The following is a 24,391-nucleotide window of genomic DNA, read 5'->3' as shown; positions in this document are numbered from 1 at the left end:
CTCTATCAGTGTTTCTTCTTTAGAATCTGAGACAGCATCCATCCAGTGGATCAGCCATGGAAGAAACGATAGGGACTCTCTTAGCCTGAAATGGTCATAGGCCACCTCTCCACAGACTAAGAGTATAACATTCTTTCCAATGCTTTGGATTCTGTCCACCACCTATTCATATTCACCCTGTTCACCTCAATGTTGATATCCTCATCTTCCAGGCAACCCAGGTCAGCAGGGCTGCCTATTTGCACTTTTTTGGTGAATGAGCCTGGCAGATCCTGAATTGCACTTAAGTGAAAGCCATAGCCATATTCACCTTCAACTGGCATGCAGAGTTTAGGCTTATGATGCACTTCCTCTGCAAGATCTAAGCTCTGGGCTTCTAGAGGAGTAGAAGTAGTTGTGGTAGGCTCCTATTAAGCAATTTTTTACTTTGATAGCAGAAATACACAGTGACTGGGGTAACAGGGACAGGTGTATCAGAGACTGTGAGATTGGCTCAGGATGGGCCATAGGGTCACTATGAGTCACAGGGAATTTGACAGCACTTAACAACAATGGGGACTGGTATAGGAGCAGTTTCAAACTAGTGGTTTCTCTCTTAAATGGTATTTTTTTTTCTCATTAGAGAGTTCCTCAGTTTCCTTGTCTTCCAGTAGGAATATAACATAGCTTCCTAACTTTATAACTTCCTAACTTTTCAACCACTTCTTCACGGCTGGCATTTTCTCCATTCACTTCCATCAAAAGATCATCAGCTAGGACACCACATTTCCTAGCCACACCTTGAGGTCTTGTATCAGGCATGTATACTCCCTTTTGACTTTTGATAGTTTTCAGAAAGAAGCCATAGTTGTTCCCTACCTTCACCAGGTAGCACAGCTGAGGCCCAGTCCAAGTGTCTGTCCTACCATTCTTCACCAGAGGTGCCTCATTATAACTCAAATCTAGCTCCTGACTTTGACCCTACTCCTTCAAGTCTACTTCATTCTTAATGGCTTTCTCATAGGAATTCCAAGGGGAAAAATAATAAATACTGCATTGGAACATAAAAGAAAAAACAGCTTAAAAGAAATATATGATTAGGCATTATCCGTGTAACCACAGTCCAGAATAAGAGGTGCACATCAAAGAGGACTGGGCCGTGCGTGAAGGAGGAAAGTATGCAACTATGAATGAATTTTTTTTTATGTGAAATGGGGAGGTAGGAAGAGAAATATGCAACAACGAATGAATTAAAATCCAACTTTTTTGAAAACTTTCATTAAAATCACAATAAAAAAGGGGGGGGAACCCCTAACAAAGGCCCTGAACTCCTACTCTTTCTGATCAGATCCACAACCTGCGTAAGTTCTTCCTTCTCCACAAAGACATCACTGATTCTAAGAACTCTGTCTCCATACTGGAGGCCAGCATTTTCAGCTGGACTACCCTTCTCAACCACCTGAACCAAGTGGCCATCAGTGTCATCAATTCTCAGGAAGAAGCCATAGGTCTGCCCTTCTTGTTTGAATAGCTTGCATTATCTGTTGTTATCATTGTGGCATTTTTAAATGTATATTATAAATAATCCAAATGTTCATTAATATGAATGTGGTAAAAGAAATCATGGCATATTTGAATCATGAAACATAAGCCATTTCTTTTTTAAGAAGTCTTATTTTTTTATATTCTATAAAGTCAAAACTAAACTACAAATGTTATAAACCCAGGAACAAGGCCAATAAACTTAATATAATTTAATTTACATGAAAGATAACATTGTAAATAATTGTAGAACTGATTGCTTCAGAGAAGTTCTTTGAATAATGTCTAACTATATAATCACCTGATAATTCAGTTCTTCTATTGTTTTTCTCATAAATCATTTGGTCTTGTAATATGGCTTTATTTTTTATTTAAGTATAAAATCCCTGTATTTTATTTTGTCTTGTTGAACAATTTGTTGTAGCTTAGGTGAAAGTTTGCTTAGCAAACTGACTTTACATGCAGAAATGTATATACGTTCTGTGATGTTTCAGTCCCCTTAGTATAATATTGCTTTTCCCACTTCCACCTTTGGCTCATTTCCATTCATAGGCAGTTTTCCTGCTCATTCCTTCCTTCTGAACTTTGTCTTGGAGCAAATGCCGCCCTTTTGATCTTGTATGTTCTGAGATGCACAGTATTCATGGGTATTTTTGTTCATCTTAAAGGCCTGACTATAGGTAATCTAAGAGATCTGGTAGCCTAGTGGTAAGGAACTGCACTGCCAGCCCAAAGGCACAGTTTGAATCCACTAGCTGTTCAGTGAGAGAAAGACCATCTCCTCTAGTGAGATTTACTGCCTCTGAAAACCCATTAGATGGTCAACTATGGGTCAGTTCCAACTTGCCAGTGCACAATGACACTATAGGTGACCTAAAGGAGTGGTTACAGGCCAGATTTGAAGACATATCTTTGTTGTGTACCATCGAGTTGGAATAAACCCACAGCTGACTCTCCAGCAGGTTTTCAGAGGCAGTAATTAGCACAAGAAAATGCATAGCTTTCTCCTTCTGAGCAGCTAGTGAATTCGAACTACTTACTTTTGCATTGGCAGTGCAACTCCTTACCACCAAGCCACCAGAGCTCTCTGGCTATGCTTAAGGACCAATTCTGAAGGCTATACCTCATCAGATTGGTCCAAGACTTACTACAGTCACTTAGATCAGAGCCCAAACCCACTGCTATTAGGTGATTCCAACTCAGCTGATAATAATCCTATAGGACTGGGTAGAAATGTCCTTTATGGTTTTCAAGGCTGTAAATCTATAAAACAGACTGCTCTGTACTTCTCCCACAGAGTATCAGGTGGATTTGAATCGCTATTCTTTCAGCTAGCAACAACAAACGCGCTTTGCCACCAGGGCTCCTTTTGATCAGAGTGGCTGTTGTTATTGTTTGCCATCAGGTAGGAATCCATAGCTGATTTCCAGTGGGTTTGGAGGAGTAAATTGTATGGGACAAGATTATCCATCCTTTTCCTGCAGATTAGCTTGGTTAGATTTGAACCACATGCATTTGGGATTGCAGTGTAGCTTCTCCCTTGATAAAATTATAGAAAGAGTGCCATTTTCATGAAAAAAAATATACATTTCTATTTTAAAAATTGAAATATCTTCCTATGAAAAAGTCCCTTGACTGAATAATCACCATAAAAGAAAAGCTTTGACTTCAAATCCTGTGAAAGTTTCAACACATTCAGAATTCCTTTTACCAAATTGAAGGAGCTCTAGTCACATACTTTTCTGCAGAAGGTCAAAGACCGCAGCCTTCAATATAGACTGAAGCTCAACATCAAGAAAACAAAGATTCTCACCACAGGGCCAATCGGCAGCATTATGATAGAGAAGAGATTGGAGACTTAACAGCTTTTTTGCTTGGCTCCACAGTCAACATTCTTGGTACTAGCAGCCGGGAAATCGAAAGATGAATTGCATTAGGGAACTCTGCTGTCAGGGACCTCTCCAGAGTGCTATAGAGCAACGACCTAAGTCTGGATACTACTAAGGTGAGCCTGATCTAGATCATAGTCTTTACAATTGCTTGTTATGTGTCAGAAAGCTAGACAATGACTATAAATGACAGAAAGATAATTGACACCGTTGAGTTGTGGTGCTGAAGAAGAGTATTGAAAACACCATTAACTGCTAGGGGAACAATGTCTATCCTTGAAAGGATGAAATCAGACTACTCTTTGGAAGCAAGGATTTTGAAGCTTCATCTGACATACTTTGGGCATGTTGCAAGGAAGGACCAGTCCTTGGAGAGGATGTCATACTTGGAAGGGTAGAGGGACAGCACAAGAGAGGAAGAGATTGGATGAGATGGATTGATTCAGTGACTGGTGTAAGGGGGATAGGTGTGTCAGAGATGATCAAATTGGTTCAGGGTAGAGAAGGGTTCAGAGCTGTTGTACATAGAGTTGCTATGAGTTGATGGCACGTTACAACAATATACAGATAGACAATCTCTTCCTATGCAATTTGCAGCCTCTGAATACCCACTGGAGGGTCAGATATGAGTTAATTCCAATTCAAATTCACAACAAAACCACCACCAAATTAAATTCTGTCACTTAAGTTGTCCCCATGGTACCAAATTATTATAATTCAAAATAGAATATGCAAGTCCTGATACAATTACTTACAAATACTTACTTAGAAAATTACTTTCCTGAAGATACAATATCTGCCTATCTCTATTTCTCTTTAATTACTGTATAAGAAAAGTATAAAATTGATAACTTGTGAAAATATATCCACCTTTAGTGATATGAACATAAGCCTTGAAAGTTATCACGTATCATCAAGTCAACATCAACCCATAATTTCCCTATGAACAAAAGATCTAAATCTTGCTAAAAGATCTTCATGATCTCTGATCTGCTCATGGCCATTGTGACAGTCATTGAGTCAGTCCGTCTATTGAAGGTGTTGGTCGTCTTCTCTGACCATCCATGTGTCACAACATGATGTCTTTTTTGAAAGACTGCCCCTTCCTGGCAACATGCTAGTCTCCTAAATTATGTGAGGTGAAGTTTCACCATTCTTGCCTCTAAGGAGCACCCTGGTTGCCCCTCCTCCAAGACAGACTTGTTTGTTCTTTTTTGACAGTGGGATATTCAGCTCTCTTCTCCAGCACCAATTTGAAGGCATTAATTCTCCTGTCATATTTACTCCCTGTCCAACTTTCAGAAGCATGGTAAGAAAATGAAAATATCATTATTTGGATCATATATACCTTTAAACTGACTTCCCTGTTTTTTAACACTTTAGCGAGATCCTTGACCACAGATTTTCCCAATGCAGCATATCTTTTGATTACCTGATTGATTCTACCATGGGTACTAATTGTGTATACAACTAAAAAGAAATCATTGACAACTTTAATTTATTTTCAAATTATTTGTTCAGCATACAGATTGAAAAGGTATGGAGAAAGGATATAAACATGATACAAACATTTCCTGATTTTAAACCATGCAATGTTTCTTCGCTCTATTTGGTCTTCTTAGTCTGTGGATAGGTTTCACGTGAGCACCACTAATTGCTCTGGGACTTTCATTCTTCTCAATGTTAGCTATATTTCCTGTTTTATGATTCACACAATCAAATAAACCTCTTTCTGGCTTTCTTTGTTCTCAGCCAAGAAGTTCCAGGTTTGGGGGTGGTGGTGAGTGTGACTATTTAGATGAGTAGATCATACTGTGTGACCTCAAATAAAAGTCAGAATACCCCAGGATGTCTCTGAGGGTAAAAAAAGGTAATAAAGTTAAGGGCTGTTAAAACTTCAGGGAATTCTTTGTTTATTTCACTCTCAGGACCTCATCTGTAAATATTTTCTCGAAGGAAAATCCTCTGCTCAGAACTGAGACCTGGGAGAATTGGATCTCGAACTATGAATTAAGTAAAGTGGATAGGGTTAGACTCATATGATGTCTCTTGCATTGCCCTTTGAAGGACATTACTCAGAAGCCAGTCCACACAGGGACATCCTTTAAGTGTATGTCCACAGCCTACAGAAATTGCTCTCTTCCACACTCAATCCTTGGCTTCTTTACTCGTGACACTACAGCCCTGTGCTTGCCTTGCCACTGCCCTCAGGTGAGAGTGTGACGGAGGCTAAGGAGCCTTGTCTGTAGGATCTCAAGTACTGGGTTTGAACTGGCATCAGGTGGGGTAAAGTAGGGTGGTGGGAAAGATTATCATTTACTTTCGTATGGTGCTTTTATTCACTTCTGGAGAAATGGGGTGTGGGAGAGGGAGGCAATTGTGCAACAATTACTGAATTTTTTTAAGAGAAAAGTGATCTGGAAGGGGGAGTATGGAGAAAAACGTGTAACAGTGAATGAATGGAAATCTAAATTTTCTGTAAACTTCCATTAAAATCACAATTAAAAAATTTATTAAACAAAGATGTAGAAAGATAAGCATTCTTTAAATATGTAGTCTTTGCCTGACTTGCTATTGTGTGTTAATAGTTTATCAATGTGGTGAAGTTGTAATTTAATGGAATTATGGCGAGCTCGCTCTCTCCTCACTCTCCACATATGCAAATACAATACCAAATTCATACATGGTTATTTTGCAGCCTACATTTTTTAACTCAACAGAGTGTGTATTAATTCAAAAGAAAACAAAAGGAAAATGGAAGGAAGAAAAGCATATTTGGGAAATAGAAAAGCATATCAAGATGATAGGTTTAATTGTATTTATTACTTAACATAAAATTATTCCATTTTATATTTCCTATTAGATTTTTAGCTGTGAAACTTGTTTTATGTCCTAATGGTTGTTCTCAGGATTACAATACCTTTATGGCACAGGATAGAGCAGGGTTTAGGGCTGTTGTACATAGGGTCGCTATGAGTCGCAAACGACTCGACGGCACATAACAACAGTTCTTCACAGCCTTACTCTGAAAGCTTGTCCTCTCTGGAGTGACTTGACAGTTCAGCTAAGGCTCTCCAATCTGGCTGGTTGGAATTTTTAAATCTCTCAGCTTTACATGAGCTCCTAAGTAGCTGTTCTTCAGCAGATTTATGTGTATGCATACAACAGAGACTGTGCCGTTCCTGTTTTGGGGACTTGCCCACTATTTCCATGTGTTTTGGAAGTACTAATCAGAGATCTCTGTCTTCACAGCTCAACAAGTCCGCTACGTTCTCAGCTTCCAACTAGAGTGATCATGAAGTTCACCTGAGCCCGGTACCCAGTGTTTGAAAAATTGGTTTCATATATTTTACCCAGTTGTATATTTGGAATCGTTGGTATGATTCCAGTTCTTTATGTAGGCTAAAAGTAAAAGAATAAAAGTATTTACTTTAGAATATCTTCAACTAAATGATGCTAAGATGTTCTTATTTTTAATACATGCTTTTGTTACTATACAGACTTTTAAATGGAAAGCCTTTTAAATTAGAAAGGGAGGGGAAAACACCCACAATAATCCCAATACTTATGGCCAATATCTTAAAATTTTAGGAAGTTTTCCTTTTAATAGTTTCTGTACATTTGGGAAAAGTTAACATTGGTCTCCAAGGAGTTAACAAAATCACCTTTTTTAGGTACCAATAGGTTGTTGTTGTTGTTGTTGTTGTTGTTGTTGTTGTTATGTGCTGTCGAGTCGCTTGCGACTCATAGTGACCCTATGTACAACAGCCCTAAACCCTGCTCTATCCTGTGCCAATCACACTGCCTCAGACACACCCATCCCAATTACCCCAGTCACTGAATCAATCCACTTCATAGAGGGCCTTCTCCTCCTGTGCTGTCCCTCCACCCTCCCAAGGATGATGTCCATTTCCAAGGACCTGTCCCTCCTTACAACATGTTCAAAGTATGTCAGACGAAGCCCCAGAATCCTTGCCTCCAAGGAGTTGCTTGGTTTAATCCTCTCCAGGACGAATCTGTTTGTTTTCTTGGCAGTCCATGGTACATTCAATACTCTTCTCCAGCACCACAGCTCAAAGGCATCAATTCTCCTTCTATACTCCTTAGTCATTGTCCAACTCTCTGATGCATAACACGTGATTGCAAAGACCATGGCCTGTATCAGACACACCTTAATCTCCAGAGACACACCGTTGCTCTTGAGTACTTTATAGAGGTCCCTAACAGCAGACTTTCCCATCGAAATACGTTTTTTGATCTCCTGGCTGGTGATGACCATAGAGCCGAGCAAACTGAAGCTGTGAACAATCTCAATCTCTTCGCCATCCATCCTGATGCTGCCAGTTATTCCAGTTGTGAGAATCTTTGTCTTCTTGACATTGAGCCTCAGTCCATACTGAAGGTTGCAGTCCTTGACACTCTGCAGCAAGTGCATGAGGTCCTCCTCAGTTTCAGCAAGCAGAGTTGTGTCATCTGCATAACTTAGCAATTATCATAAATTATAATAGCAATCATTTATTGTAGGATCCAGAGCAAAGAACAGAGCTCAAATAGCACCTACACAATCAAAGAGGAATAAGAAAATGATAGACATTTGGTGGCTGTGATTTTGAAAACAGGTAAGTTATTTCTTGTAAAATGTCAGAAATAATTGTGAGATAGGAAGTGGCTCTTCAGATAGGAATGAGTATTTTACTAATTTTTGTAGTCCTAAATACAGATAGAGGAATAGATATTTTTCCAAAATTTTGTTGATACTGTTTCCCCTTTTTACTATTCCAGTTACAGACATTTGTAAGTATACCATATATACAATGTTGAATCCTGCATTTTTCCACTGACATTATCTAAGAGATATTTTCAATGTCGGAGAAATTCTTTACAAACTTTACCTTAATGATTATATATTTCACAATGATATTGCTGTTGTTATGTACTGTCAAGTTGGAACTGACCCATAGCTGACCTTCAGTGGTTTTTCAGAGGCAGTTAATTGCACAAGTGGACACTTCCCATCCTTCTCCTATGGAACAGCTGGTGGCCTCGAAAAACATGTCTTCAGGATTGCAGCATAGCTTCTTGTCACTAGGCTACCAGAGCTCTTTATGTGGATATGTAATTTACCTAAAGGATATGGAAATGTAAGTAACCTAAAGTGAGCTCTGGTAGCTTTGTAGTAAGGAGCTGCCCTGCCAGACCAAAGGTTATGTGCTTTGAATACTCTTTGGAGAAGAGTGTTGGTCTGTGGGAGAAAGATGGGCAATCAATATACTCAATGCTACAAGTTGTTCTGTGCTGTCAAGTTGAAACCAACTCATAGCAGACCTTCTAATGGGTTTTCAGAGGCAAGAATATTGAACATACCATGGACTGTCAGGAGAACAAACAGGTCTGTCTTGGAGAGGGTGAGACCAAGTTTCTAATAGATGGATAGGATTTTGAAGCTCTATCTCACATACTCTGAGCACGTGGCCAGGAGGGACCAATCCTTCGAGAATGACATGCTTGGCAGGGTGGAGGGACAGTGCAGGAGAGGAAGACCCTGGGTGAGATGGCAATGGGATTAGGTGTGTCAGTGAGACTAGCTCAGGATCGGCAGGGTTCAAAGCTATGATAGATAGGGTTGGATGAGTTGCAAACAACTCGACACATTAAGAACAACTCACAGGGGAGGAGATTACCCATCTGCAGTGAAGCTTGTGGATTTGAACCACATGACTGGGACTGCAGTGCAGGTTATTACCACTAAGCCATCAGAGCTCCTTTAAATAGCAACAATTTACCTAAACTGATAATATTGGTTATTCAAATTATTTTCATTATTTTATTATATGATAAAACAGCTTGTGAATTATTTTTAGAGTGTATCTTTTGATATGCTCATTGACATTAATTTTATTAATTCTTAATTACTTAAAAATTGAGCTACAATTTGAGGATAATAGAGAAAATGGAGCCTAGGAGATTTGCGAGCTCATACTACTCCAGGCCCAGGCATTCTTCCCTTCAGAGTTCTACCAAGAAAATAAGAAATAATGAAAAATGAGGCACAACTTTATTGGGAAAATTTCTAAGGCCCCTCAAGTTCAGAACTCCAACTATCATAAATGGAGGTAGTTTGCCTGGTCTAAAGTTTTTCAAAGGCATTAACCTTCCATAAAATTTAAATCCATATTACATTCTAGCAGATGAAATCCTACAAGGTAACAAATTGATTTGACTGCATTTAGGCTTGCATGATTCAAGAGAGCAAGCACAGTTCTTAAAGGGAATTTCATTTTTATTAGCAATCCTGTCTAGTGAAGAAGAAAACAAATAGAAACGTGTGACACTTTTATAGCACAATGGCCAGACCCCCGAGCACACATCAACTAACCAACATTGTAAAGTCAGACTATGACTCTTGTTGGGGGAGAAGCCAGTAATAAGAAGGAAATTTGCCCCAAACGTATGGTACAAAGAACTGGGTTAAAGCATATGGCAATTTTAAGTCTTTTCTTGGTTTTTAAGAAATTCTTTCACAGAGAGTTTGCACCAATTTTCCAACTCACAGTGTTGTACTTGTTTGTTTTGTTCTTTTGTTTTCACTCTGCATTGTAATCACAAAGGGCGCTTTGAATCCATGAGCTGCTCTGTTGGAGAAGGATGGGCCCTCCACTCTGGTGCAGTTTACTGCCTCTGAAAACTCTCTGGAGGGTCAGCTATGAGTCTGTTCTGACTCCACACAATTCTATTATGATTCAACCTATTGCCGTCAAGTCAAAACAACTCTTAGCAGACCTTGCATTGGGTCTCTGAAACTGTAAATTGCATGAGAGGAGATTGCCCATCTTTCTGTCAGGGAGCCACTGGTGGATTCAAACCACAGGAGAGTTGGGGGAACAGCACAACTCCCTACCAACTACACCACCAGACCTCCCACACTCTATAACTCAGTTCTGCCACATATCAATTGGGAGACTTCTCACACATCACCTTGCTATGCCTTAGTTTCTTTACCAGTAAAGTTATTAGTATTTATCTCACACTGTAATTATAAGAAAGTAATCTTATATTGTTTTCATTAGATGTTATTGGGTCAACTCTAACTCACAGTGAAAGTATATACAGCAGATGTAAAATGTTTAATAAAAATGCTATTTCTTATTTTTGTTTTGATAGTTGCTGATATTAAAATCTTAGCTAATTTCCCAAGTGAAACCCTCATTTTTTTCATTGTATTTACTGAAACACAATACTAGTGAACACTTATTTATCTTTAGATTTAGTAGCTTTTCATTTCTAGTCAATTTATATCATTATAAATCATTATTTCTTATAATATTCATGATGCTTTATATGGAATTTATCTTTCTCAAATATTGCCCATAGTTTATCTTTTGCCTTTTAATTTTGTTTATGGTATTACTACTTTACAATGACCTTTGAATTTATGTTGTAATTTCTAAACATCTTTTCCTTTGTATTATCTTTTTTACTAATTTTCTTCTTTTATTGTGATTTGAGAGAAGGTTTTCAAAGCATATTGGTTTTACATTCAGTAATTCATAACATTTTTTTCTTTATAACATTAATTACAACACCCACAATGTAATAATAACCACTTTCCTCACTTCTTTTCTATAATTTTTATTTCATTTTCTTTCTTAGTAACATTATAGGGTTTAAACTACTTCTTCATAATTTCCCTTGCAACCCAAAATTCTAAGATTATTATTCCTATTTGTCATTTTTGGTTTCTGGTATCTTAGCAGTAGAGTCTGATCTACCATCTGCTCAAGCCTCACATTTTGCCAGAAGTCACTTAGTGGTTTCTGAAAGGATTTTTTTTAAGTCTATCAGCTTTGCTCCCCTTCATAAATGAGGACAATTTTAAATTATTGTATCCTCTTAACTTAATGTTCTTGTTTTAATGATTACTCTTTGATGCAGAGACTTGTCTTTAACATATGTTTTAAGAAAAATTTTGTTATTTTGCATTTTAAAACATACAATTAAATATGTAGTGTTTATCAATAATTTATAGTGTAATTTTATGTATGGAGACTCTTATAACTGTATACCAGTCATCTCCTAGCAATATACATATATTTACTCTTCTCTTGGGGAGCTCTACTGGTATAATGCATAAGTTTTGTGCTAACCCAAAGGCTGCCCCCCACTGTGGTGATTCAAGCTCATCACTGGCTCCAAAAGAGAATCGTTGGCAGTCTCTTCTCATGAGATTTACTGTCATGGAAACTCCCTGGAGGATAAATTATAAGTTAGTTCTGACTGAAAATGAATAGAGAGGCTCCTGACTTATGGCATTTTATTATCTAACAAAGACTCTGATGGCCTCATGGATAAGGAGATGTGTTGCCAACTTAAAGATACTAGGTTCAAATCCACTAACTGTTCCACAGGATAAAGTTGGTCCATTTATTCCCATGCAGTTTATTGCCTCTGAAAACCCACTGGAGGATCAATTATTAATTAGTTTTGACTCAATGGCATAAAACGACAACATTCTTAAATATTTCACATTTATAATAACAGTAAAAAAACCCTACTATCCAACTATTTTATGCATTAATGATATGTCTGGTACTAAAATAATGCAAAGAGGCAAGATGACTAAAACTGGCTGTGATGGTCAAGGTCATGTGTTAGGTTGGCTGCACCATGATTCTGAGTGGTTTGGCACTTATGTAAGGATATGATTTGGCAGGTATGTGATGCTGTGATCTGCTAGTTCTGTAGAGATGTAGTCATCCTCAATTTTGTGATTTGATATGGCCATTCTCCATTTTTTCATAAAACAAATTAATACATAATGATATAGGTCTTTGGAACCTAACCATATCAATATTGATAATATCCATTACTAAATAGTCACATGAACTTTAATATCTTAATATTTGAGATAATCAAGAAGGTTTAAACAATGTCATATTTTTATCAAAGATTCAGCATTGGAGAGAAAGGATTTGTAAAAAATAAAAGAAAATGAAGTTTGATTGCAACCAACTTATAAAATAAGAAATATTTCAATTATTAACAGTTAAAACAAGTAGGATAGTAAAAATTTACAAATATTCCATTTGCTATCACTTTAAGCATATACCTTTTTTATAAAATTTGATCTTTTTGTTTGTCCAAACAGGTAACAAGGAATAAACATCAATGGGAGAAGAAAATAAAACATTTGTAACCGAATTTATCTTCCTGGGCCTTTCACAGGACTTACACACTCAATTTCTCCTGTTTTTCCTCTTTTTCACTGTTTATCTATTGACGGTGCTTGGAAATTTGCTCATCATCATTCTTATCCATATGGATTCTCGCCTTCACACCCCCATGTACTTTTTTCTTAGAAATCTCTCTTTTGCAGATCTCTGTTTCTCTACTAGCATTGTACCTCAAATGTTGATCCACCTCCTCGTAAGAAAAAAGATCATTTCCTTTTTGGGGTGTATGGCACAGATAATTGTCTTCCTTCTAGTTGGGTGCACAGAGTGTGCCCTGCTGGCTGTGATGTCCTATGACCGTTATGTAGCTGTCTGCAAGCCCCTGCATTACTCCACCATCATGACCCAGCAGGTGTGTCTCCAACTGGCCATTGGGTCCTGGGCTAGTGGAGCTCTTGTATCCCTGGTGGATACCACCTTTACTTTCTGTCTTCCCTACAAGGGTCAGAACATAATCAACCACTATTTTTGTGAACCTCCTGCCCTGTTGAAGCTGGCTTCTGCAGACACTTACAGCACAGAAATGGCCATATTTGCGATGGGAGTAGTCATCCTTCTAGCTCCTGTCTCCCTTATCCTAGTCTCTTACTGGAACATTATCTCCACAGTGATCCACATGCAATCTAGAGAGGGTAGACTCAAGGCTTTCTCTACATGTGGCTCCCACCTTATTGTTGTTGTCCTTTTCTATGGGTCAGGAATATTTACCTATATGCGACCAAACTCCAAAACCACCAAAGAGAGAGATAAGATGATATCTGTGTTCTATACAGTAGTCACTCCAATGCTGAACCCCATCATTTATAGCCTGAGGAACAAGGATGTCAAAGGGGCTCTCAGGAAACTAGTCGGAAGAAAGTCTTTCTCACAGAGGTGATGGCCTTTCCTCTAGATCTGACTTTTAGAAATATGGAAACATCATTAAAAGAGGAGCAAGATTTTTGTAGACAGTTCTAAATTAGGTCATTCCAGAAAGAAGCAGGAAAAGGAAAGACATTTCTAGAAATTGTGAAACCTCTACTCTAACTGCAACATATGGAAGAAATTTCAAGGGGATGAATATTTCTATTATTTCCTGATTATAAAAGGCTTCAAGTTCTAGATTGAGGAGCTTTTTGTCTATTGAGCTACTATAATATTATGGAATGAACATCTGGTGGCCTCCTGGTAAGGCTTTCACTCACAACATGAAGGTATGCAGTTCAAATCCACCAGCTGCTCCACAGAAGAAAGATGAGAAATCTCCTCCTGTGCAGTTAACTGTCTCTAAAAACATACTGAAGGGTCAGCTTTCAACTAGTTTCAACTTGATGGTACAGAACAACATGTAGTGTCATCTTGTTGACTCAAACTCATATAGACTCATGAAAATGGAACGAAACCTAACCTGATCCTGCACAATCCTCACAATGACTGCTATACTTAAACTCTTTGTTAGAGTCATTTCATCAACTTATCTCATTGAAGAATTTCATTTCTTGTCTGACCTTCCACCTTTCCAATTATGATGCTCTTTTCCAAGGACTAATTCCTCCTCATAACATGCCCAAAGCATATTTCACCACCTCTGGCTCTAAGTAACACTCTGGCTACACTTCTACAGAAACAAATTTGTTTCTTGTAAGTTCAATATTTTTTGCCAATATCACAATTAAAAGGCAACAGTTTGTCAGCCTTCCTTATTAATTGTCTATCTTTGTACTTATAAATATGTAATCAGTTTTCCTATATTGTCATTGTAAAAAGAGCAAGGACCATGTAGGAGCTTCATATCTGATCTTTATCAACTTCACAGAGGGAAACTGTCCCCATCCACAGCACCAATAACACAAAACCAATTATTATGATGTCAGACATGTTCCTCACTCTCCATTCCTCTTTCTACTCATCTTAAAACCAAACATAGTGGTGGGTCTAAAACCCAGAATGATAGCTCACAGACCACACAGAAACATACTGGGGAAGTCAAAAGATTATAATTCAGATTAATAACACAACACAGTCAAGACAGCTCCCAAAATGTGCATGCAGTCATCTCAGCCTCAACCCTCGTGGTTCTATGTGTTCCAAAGTTTTCAATCCTGCCAATATTAGGTCTCCACCCAATTGTCCAACAAAGTTCTCAATCCTACCACTATTGGCTCTCCACACACACAAAGTCCTATCTCACATAATTTCTCCAGTTCAGCCATTGCTGCTGCTGCCATCCCAAAACATGGCCTACATTTTCATTTCCCTGCTTCTTCATTAGGGTAGGAAAGGTCTCTCTCCTCCAACTGGGGAAATAATTTGTTCCTCTTCTGTTGGGGGGAAGATATGTCTGTAGCTAGAGCTGTTCAATTAATTGGCTAAACTAGCCAACCTTCTTGTCAACTGCTGAAACCCACCAATCCCCTTGTGGAATAGTAGATAGCCAATCCCTCTATGGATAGGTCAACATCCTCACTTGCATAGTCCCACACTTCCATAGTTAGTGATCCAAACTGCTGTTATGTTATATTATGTTAGTTGGTTGCAACGCATAGTGACCCTGTGTACAATACCTCTGAACCCTGCACTATCTTGATCTTATGGTTTCTGATTCTGCCACCTTTACTGTGTCAATCCATCTCCTCCTAGGTCTTCCTCCGTGCTCTGTAGCATCATGTCATTCTCCAAAGATTGGCCTGGCCCTTGCTAGTAATATGCCCAAAGTATGTCATATGGAGCTTCAAAATCCTTGCCTCTAAGGAACAAATTGGTCTCAAGTCTCTCTAGGACAAACCTGTTTGTTCTGTTGGCAGTTTGTGGTATGTTCAACACTCTTCTCCAATACCATAACTCAAAGACATTGATTCTTCTGTTGTTCATTGTCTAGCTCTCTGGTGCATAGTGAATAATTGCAAAAACCATGGCTTGGATCAGGCATACCTTAATCTCTAGATTGACATCATTGCTCTTTAGCACTCTGGAGAGGTCTCTGGCAACTAATTTTCCTAATACAATTAATCTTTTGATTTTCTGACTATTGGTGTCAAGAGTATTGATTGTAGAGCCGAGTAAACGGAAATTGTTAACAATTTCAATCTGTGTCATTTGCATAATACAGATTGTTGATGAGTCTTCCTCAAATCTTAATGCCACATTTCTCCTAATAAAGTCCAGCCTCCTAAATGATCTGTTTGTTCAGCACATAGGTTGAAAAGGTATAGAGACAAGAAGCATGTTTAATTAATTTGTTCTGTGTTAGCCAATTCCTCTTGGTACAGTGACTCTATGTACTCCTTCAATCTTCTTTTGATGCTTCCTGGTCATTCAATAACTCCCCATAACATCCTTAAATATTGCAACTCGAGGATTGAAGCTGTTCTTCAGTTTCTTCAGCTTAAAAAATGCAGAGTAAGTTCATTCCTTTTGATTTTCTGACTCCAGCTCTTTGCACATTTCATCATAATACTTTGCTTTATCCTTACAAGCTGCCTTTTGAAATCTTCTGTTCAGCTCCTTAATTTCCTGATTTTCCTCCTTCATCCTCACTAGAAAAGCTATATTGAGGCAAACTCCAGTTATGTTAATGAGATATACGGAAGTAGGATGGATCTTAGCTATAATCCCTTTGAGTAGTACATAATAAAGGGACTGCAAACACACAGACACAGACACTTAGGGTGGACAATATGTGATGTAGAAGCAGATACATATATATGAAATAAATACCATGAGAGAGTCACAAAAAGAATAAATGCAGCCAAGAACCCAATTCGAATAGTATCTAGACTGAGAAAAAAATAAATTCAGTTCTTTAAAGCTGCTCTGTTTCTGATATTTTATTATGACAACTTCTGGAGTATTAAGACACGTGGTCAAGTGTGAAGCAAAATGAGAACAACTCTAGGAAGTTTAAACTGGATTAGCCTGAAATAACATCTTAATTACACGTTTAGTTCTGACATCAAAGATATTTCAAGTTCAAAAGTCAATGTCTTACAAAAGTAGGAATAAATTCTCATCAAGACAAAATATGTAGAAGAGTCTTTAATACTGATTTCATGCTTAGTCTAGAACATTGCACCTTGTGAAAAGATATCAGAGCCAATAATGCTCCCTCATCCATAATGTTCTCCTCTGCAAGCTCCAGAAAATGAGTTTTCATATTATTACTCTAAAGGACATGAGATTATAGATAACAAGAGTTGAAATTAAATTTCACAATCATGAAATTTAACCTTGCACCTGAAATTTAAATTTTACGCTATTTCTTTTGAGTAACTGTGTTCAGCTTTGGTCTAAATAAGAATCGTTACTCTCTCAAAGAGGAATGTGGCATTAGGGTCAGAAGAAGACTCAACAACCTGTGTTGTGTATATTACACAACCTTTCTTGCTGAAAAGTGAGGACTTGAAGCATTTGCTGCCAAAGATCAAGGACTACAGCCTTCAATATGGATTCTATCTCAAAATTAAGAAGATAAAAATCTTCACCATTGGGTCAGCAGACAGTAACAAGACAGATGAAGAAAAGATTGAAATTGTCAATGACGTCATCTTGCTTAGACCCACAATCAACATCTTGGCACTATTGTTCTTGTTGTTAGGTGTCATTGGGTGAAGTATGAGTCATGACCCTATAAACATAAAATCTGAACCCTGCCCTCTCCTGTGTCATCTTCAACATCTCTGACACACTTCAGCCCATTGCTGCAGTCACTGCATCAATTCATCTCTTTGGGATCTTCCTTTCTTTCACTGATACTCCACCTCTCTAAGCAAAAGTCCCTTTCCAAGGAATAGACTCAGAATAGCCAGTTATTGTTAGGTGCTGTCGAGTTGAGTATGATTCTTAACAAAACTATGAAAAACAGATCTGAACTTGGTCCTATCCTGTGCCATCCTCACAATTTCAAATACACTTGAGCCTTTGTTGCAGTCACTGTGTCAGTCTACCTGGTTGAGGGTCTTCCTCTCCTTCACCATCCTACCACCTTTCCAAGCCTGATGTCCAAGTAACAGCCTCTCCTAGCAACATGTTCAAAGTATATTAAAAAAAGCTCAATCATCTTTGCTTACAAGAGGTACTCTGGCTGTACCTTCTCCAAGAAATATCTGATTATTCTTTTGGTTGTGCATGGGATATGCGGTACTTTTCTCCAACGCAACAGCTTAAAGGCATCAATTCTTTTTCTATCAACCTTATTATCTACTTCTCAGATGCATAACAAGTGACGGAAAAGATCATAGCCTGGATCAGGTGTCCGTTAGTCCTCAAACTAACATCATTGCTCCTCAATAATTTTGAGAGATTCCTAACTACAGACTTTCCAAGTGCAGTCCATCTCTTGTTGTCCTGACTTCTGGTACCAAGAGTACTGATTGCGGATCCAAGCAAGATATAGTCTTACTTGACAATTTCAATCTTGTCTCCATTTATTATGATGTTGCCTGTTGGTCCAGTAGTGAGAATTTTTGTTTTCTTGACATTGAGATGTAATCCATATTGAAGGCTGCAGTGTTTGATCATCTGCAGCAAGCACTTAAGGTCCTTCTCACTTTCAGCAAGCACGTTGAATCTTCTGCATAATGAAGGTTATTGAGAAGACTTCCTCCAACCTTGATACCACATTCTTTCTCAGAGTCCTGTTTTTCAGATTATTTAATCAGCATACAGATAAAAATGTATGAAGAAAGGATATAACCCTTACACACACCTTTATTAATTTTAAACAATGTAGTGATTTGAAGAGATCTATATTTATTCCCATTCTAAACAGAGGTGACCTGAAGAGAGTATGGAAATTATAAAACAATATTACTAATATCACACAAAAGCAAGATCCTTCTGAAGATCATTGAAAACCAACTTCAACAGTATAGCAGCAGCAAACTGCCAAATATGCAAGCTTGGTTTAGAAGAAGCCATGACACTAGGGACATCATAGCTAATGTTAAATGGATCTTAGACGAAAGCAGAGAGTACTAGACGAATATCTATCTGAGTTTCTTTGACTATGCAAAGGCATTTGACTGTGTGGATCACAACATATTGTGACTAACCTTGAGAAGAACAGGAATCCCAGAACACTTAATTGTAGTTAATTTGAGGAAGCAGTAGTCAGAACACAGCAAGGAAACACTGCATGGTTCAAGATCAGGAAAGGCATGTGTCAGGTATGTGTCCTGTCTCCATACCTTTTTGATCTATATGCAGAACAGATTATTCAAGAGACCAGACTATATGAGGAGGAATGTGGTATCAGGACTGGAAGAAAATTCATCAACAACTTGCATTACATAGATGACACAATCTTACTTGATGAAACTGAGGAGGACAGCTTTTGCTGCAGAAGGTCAAGGATTGTAGTTTTCAATATGGATTGAAGCTCAACATCAAGAAAACAAAGATTCTCACCACTGGGCCAACTGGAGTTTCACGATCAACAGAGATTGAGATTGTTGACAATTTCCAATTTTTTGGTGCCACAATAAACACTCTTAGTACCAGCAATCAGGAAATCAAAAGATGAATTGCATTAGGGATATCTGCTGTCAGGACTTCTCCAAAGTGCTAAATAGTAACGATGTCAGTCTGGAGACTGAGGTGCACCTGATATAGGTCATGGTCTTTACAATTACTTGTTATGCATAAGAAAGCTGGACAATGACTACAGAAGGCAGAAGGAAAATTGATACCTTTGAGTTATGGTACTAGAGAAGAGTATTGAACATAACCATGGACTTCCAGGAGAAACAAACAGGTCTGACCTAGAGAGGGTGAAACCAAACTACTCTCTGGAGGCAAGGATTCTGAAGCTTTGTCATACATACTTTGGACATTTTGCCAGGGGGAACCAGTCCTTGGAGAAGGACATCATGCTTGGAAGTGTGGAGGGAGCACAGGAGAGGAAGACCCTGGATGAGATGACGGATTGACTCAGTGACTGGGATAATTCATTATGATCCACACAATCAAGTATCTTTACATAATTAATGAAGCACAAATAAACATTCTGGTATTCTTTTATTTCAGCCAGGATCCATCTAACAGCAGCAATGATATCCCTCATGCCTCTTCTAAGTACCGCTTGGACTTCTGGCAACTCTCTCTATGTGCTGTCCTAGCCATCTTTGAATGATCTTCAGCAGTATTTTGCTTGCATTTGTAATATTAATGATATTACTGAATAATTTCCACAACCTGTTGGATCACCTTTCTAGGGAATGGGAACAAATATGGATCTTTTCTAGTCAGTTGGCCAAGCAGCTATCTTCCAAGTTTCCTGAAATAGACTGGTAAACACATATAGGACAGCATCTGTAATTCAAAACATTTCAGGTGGTATCCCATGGATTCCTGGGGCCTTATTTTTTGCTAATTCCTTCCGTGCAGCTTGAACATCTTCCTTCCTTACCAATGGCTCTTGATCGTACGTTACTTCCTGAAGTATTTCCATGTCAGCCAACTATTTTTGGTACAGTGATTCTGTATATTCCCTCTGTCTTCTTTTTATGCTTCCTGGATCATTTAAGGTTTTCCCTGTAGCATCTCTAAGTATTTCAACTAGAGGCTCAAATCCTTCAGTTCTTTCAGCTTGAAAAATACTGAGTTCTTCCCTTTTTATCCTCCAGTTCTTGCACATTCCATTATAATAGTTTGCTTAGTGTTCTCAAGCTACCCTTTGAAATCACCTGTTTAGCTTTTACTTCAGCATCTCTTGTTTTTGCTTTGGCTTCTCAACACTGCAACTTTCAGGATCTCTTCTGACATCCATTTTGTTTTTTTTTTTCTTTCTCTGCTGACATTTTGCTCTCTTCATGGATAATATCATTGACATTAAACCACAACTTACTTGGTCTCCAATATTGGTGTTCAGTGCTTCAAGCTAATTGTTGTTGTTATGTGCCATCAAGTTGCCTATGACTTATAGCAACCCTATGTACAAGAGCTCTGAACCCTGTCCTATCCTAAGCCAATCTCATTGTGTCCAACACATTTAATACCATTTCCCCAGTCACTATGTCAATCCATATAATCCAGGGTCTTCTACGGTCTTTGTCTCCTGCACTGCCCCTCTTCCAAGCAAGATGTCTTTCTCCAAAGACTGGTATCTCTTGGCAACTAAAACACCTGTGAAAGATGGCATTTTGGGTTTCTAGATCCATGAAGGAAGGACAGTGAATATACTAATCCACAAAGCAAAATAGCTTAGTACTTTCAGGTATAATGCTTGGACCTAAAATCTTTGTAACACTTACTCTAGTATGGCAGAAACTAAGCCTAGGAACCCATAGAACTTACAGGATCTACAGGTGAAGAGCTACGGAGAGGCCTATAGGTAGGCACAGGTAAGAATAGGCTTTCCCGGATGAAGAACAGTATCCTGAGTCCTTCTTGTTCCTAACTTGTAACTTGTTACTATCCTAATCAATCCTATATTGTTGTTGTCTACCATTGAGTGGGAACCGACCCATAGCTGACCCTCCAACAAGTTTTCAGAGGCAGTTTAGTCGCACAGGGGGAGACAACCCATCCTTCTTCGGCAGAGCAACTGGTGGATTTCAACCATATGCTTCCAGGATTGCAGCCTAGTTTCTTACCACTAGGCCACCAGAACTCCCTAATAAACCCTATAGTCATAAGTATTATCTCTGAGTTCTGTGTGGCCACTGAAATTAATTCTCAAACCCAATAGAAAAGTAGAGTTTCATAGAATGGTGGTTGTTGTTGTTGTTATGTGCCGTCGAGTCGCTTGCAACTCATAGCGACCCTATGTACAACAGCCCTAAACTCTGTTTTGTCCTGTGCCAATCTCATTGTCTCTGACACACTCATCTCAATTACCCCAGTCACCATATCAATCCATCTCCTAGAGGGTCTTTCCCTCCTGCTCCTGCCCTCTACCCTCCCAAGCATGATGTCCTTCTCCAAGGACCAGTCTCTTCTTACAGCATGCTCAAAGTACATCACACGAAGCCTCAGAATCCTTCCTTCAAAGGAGCAGCCCAGTTTAAGCCTCTCCAGGATGAATCTGTTTGTTTTTCTAGCAGTCCATGGTACCTTCAATACTCTTCTCCAACACCACAGTTCAAAGGCATCAATTCTCCTTCTATCCTTCCTAGTCATTGTCCAACTCTCTGACGCATAACAAGTGATTGCAAAGACCATGGCCTGTATCCGATGCACCTTTGTCTCCAGGGAGACACCATTGCTCTTGAAAGAGGTCCCTACCAGCAGACTTTCCCATCGCAATACATCTTTTAATTTCCTGGCTACTGGTGCCAAGAGTGTTGACTGTGAAGCCAAGCAGACTAAAGCTGTGAACAATCTCAATCACTTCACCATCCATCCTGGTGCTGCCAATTGGACCACTGGTGAGAATCTTTGTCTTCTTGACATTGAGCCTCAATCCATGTTGAAGGCTGCAGTCCTTGACCCTCTGCAGCAAGTGCTTCAGGTCCACCTCATTTTCAGCAAGCAGAGGGTTGTGTCATCTGCATAACGCAGATTGTTGATAGATCTTCCACCAATCCTGATACTGCATTTCTCCTCATAGAGCCCAGCCTCCCTGATGATCTGTTCTGCATATAGGTTGAAAAGGTATGGAGACAGGACACATCCCTGGCATACGCCCTTCCCAATTCTGAACCATGCAGTGTTTCCCTGCTCTGTTCTGAGGACTGCCTCTTGGTCCAAGCATAGGTTTCTCATTAGCCCTATCAAGTGTTCTGGGATTCCCACTCTTCTCAGAGTCAGCCACAGTTTGTTATGATCCACACAGTCAAATGCCTTTGCATAATCAATGAGGTGTCAGTATAGAGCTTGGAGGGAGGAGGTATGTCTGACAATCACTTCATAGGAATCGTCCCTGAGCTGATTGTAATAGTGATTCCTTCTCCTCAGATGCTCATATTGTGCGGTTTTTATAATGGTTGACTTTGTTGTCCTGAGTGGGCTCTAATTTAGTATACTGGAATGTGAAGAAAGGGTTGTTGTTGTTGTATGCGCCGTTGAGTCGTCTGTTTGGTTCCGACTATGATACACAACAGTAACAACGATGAATCAATAAATCAATGATAACTCTGCAATATATTATTTTGTGAAACTATGTAATTGTTCTTAGTTTCTGGCAAAAAGTTAAAAAAAAAAAAGTAGAATTTTCACTTAACCTACCAGAAGCGCAGTGCAATTCCGTTTGCAGCCCAAGGGTTAGGTGCTGGACGACCAAAGTAGGTGCAGCCTGAAGGGAAAGACTTGCATTCAAAGCTGGGCAAGGGCTCTCTCAACCAAAGGGCTAGGGCCCCAGGGCCTTCTGGGTACTTTCTACAGCCAACGCGCGTGCGCAAGGCGTAGTGGAGGAAGGCGGCCCTTTTAAATGAACTAAATTGTCAGAATTAAGCGCCGGATTTGTTCATAATTCAAATCCGTTTCCGTCACCGTCTCGAAAAGCGACTCTAGTGGCTAGTCTCGGAGCTAGCACCGACTAAGACTGAACTCACAGGTATGACTCAGTGCGGTGGGCGATGAGGACTGGAGTGCAGGGAACAGAGAATCAACCTTGAGGTATGTGAGAGGAATTGACGTTGTCCTTAGCTTTTGTCATATATTTTCTTGGTAGCTGAATCCTAACACCGCCCTCCTGGTCTTCCACCGAGTCAGGAGAAGGGAGAGAACCAGAACTGCAGAAGGGGGAATTTGAGACGTGAAAGGAAGTCAGAAGTGGATGACAGCGTGTGAAAATAAGGATTAGGAGAAGGTAACAGGATGACTGGTTTCAGAATCTGATTCTACTAACCAAGTAATTTAACTTCATTGTTGTTCCCTTTTGCATTTTATAAATGGCGGCAGTCTTTCAGGCATTTAACTTGGGAGCTTTATGTTGATCAGCTGGTTTTGAAATGACTGATAATTGATGCCTCCTGTAAATTCCTTTGAGATGGAATCAATCACCTTGCCTTGCATTCTCAATGTTGCTGGCCACTACCCAAAACAAAAGCCTTCAGCCATCTTTCTGGTTTCAGGCATTTATTTGCAAACTGCCTTGTCTATGTGAGGAAACCTCTCAAGCCTCTCCTCCCTGTATGAGATTTCTCCTGACCTGTGCCTTGTTGGATTAAAAACACCCTTCACTCCAAATGCCCAACCACAATGGAATGGATTGAAAAATTATAGTACATTCACACAATGGAATACTATGCAGCACACAGAAGCAATGATTTTGTAAATTACTACCTAACATGGGAGGGACTGGGAAGCATTATGCTAAGTGAATTAACTCGGTCTGTATAAGACCATTATTGTAGAACAAGAGTGTATGTGAGGGGGCTTAATCATAGGGTCGCACAATTTGATGGGAGGAGCGAAGAATGGGTAAAGGAAAGGGGAAAGACCTGGTGTGAAAAACAATGTATAAGAACTTTGTAAGTAAACCAGTATAAAAAAACCAAACAAACCTCAAAACACTCCTCATAAGAAATAACCAGCTTTATTCACCCCACCAATTAGCACCTGAATTCTTGAAGCAATAAACTCAAACTGGGAGCCATCAAGGAGATTCCAACTCAGCCTGTGTGTTTCCAAGGTAACTTTCAGTCTTTCTCTGCAGATTTTAGTGTGCACTCAAATTGCCTGGGGCATGCAGCCTACCTAACCAGTAGCACAAGCTACGAGTGCTGCTACTTGAACTCCTCGCCTTCAAACTTCATGAGTAAATAAATGGTAATCTAACCCTCAAGGTTCTTACAACCAACTATGCTCCTGATATTTACAGTGACATTGATT

At 39.1% G+C, this 24,391-nt stretch overlaps 1 pseudogene; it reads right to left on the bottom strand.

The window, feature by feature from the left end:
* Window positions 1-116: 116 nt before the first annotated feature.
* LOC102853010 lies at window positions 117-20,066 on the bottom strand (annotated as a pseudogene).
* Between the last annotated feature and the right edge of the window lie 4,325 nt (window positions 20,067-24,391).

Source organism: Elephantulus edwardii, unplaced genomic scaffold (assembly GCF_000299155.1).
Source record: "Elephantulus edwardii isolate Elephantulus edwardi_28Jun2011 unplaced genomic scaffold, EleEdw1.0 scaffold00044, whole genome shotgun sequence".
NCBI classification, from domain to species: domain Eukaryota; kingdom Metazoa; phylum Chordata; class Mammalia; order Macroscelidea; family Macroscelididae; genus Elephantulus; species Elephantulus edwardii.
Note: the sequence above shows the minus strand (reverse complement) of the source record. Positions and strands in the feature narration are given on the sequence as shown.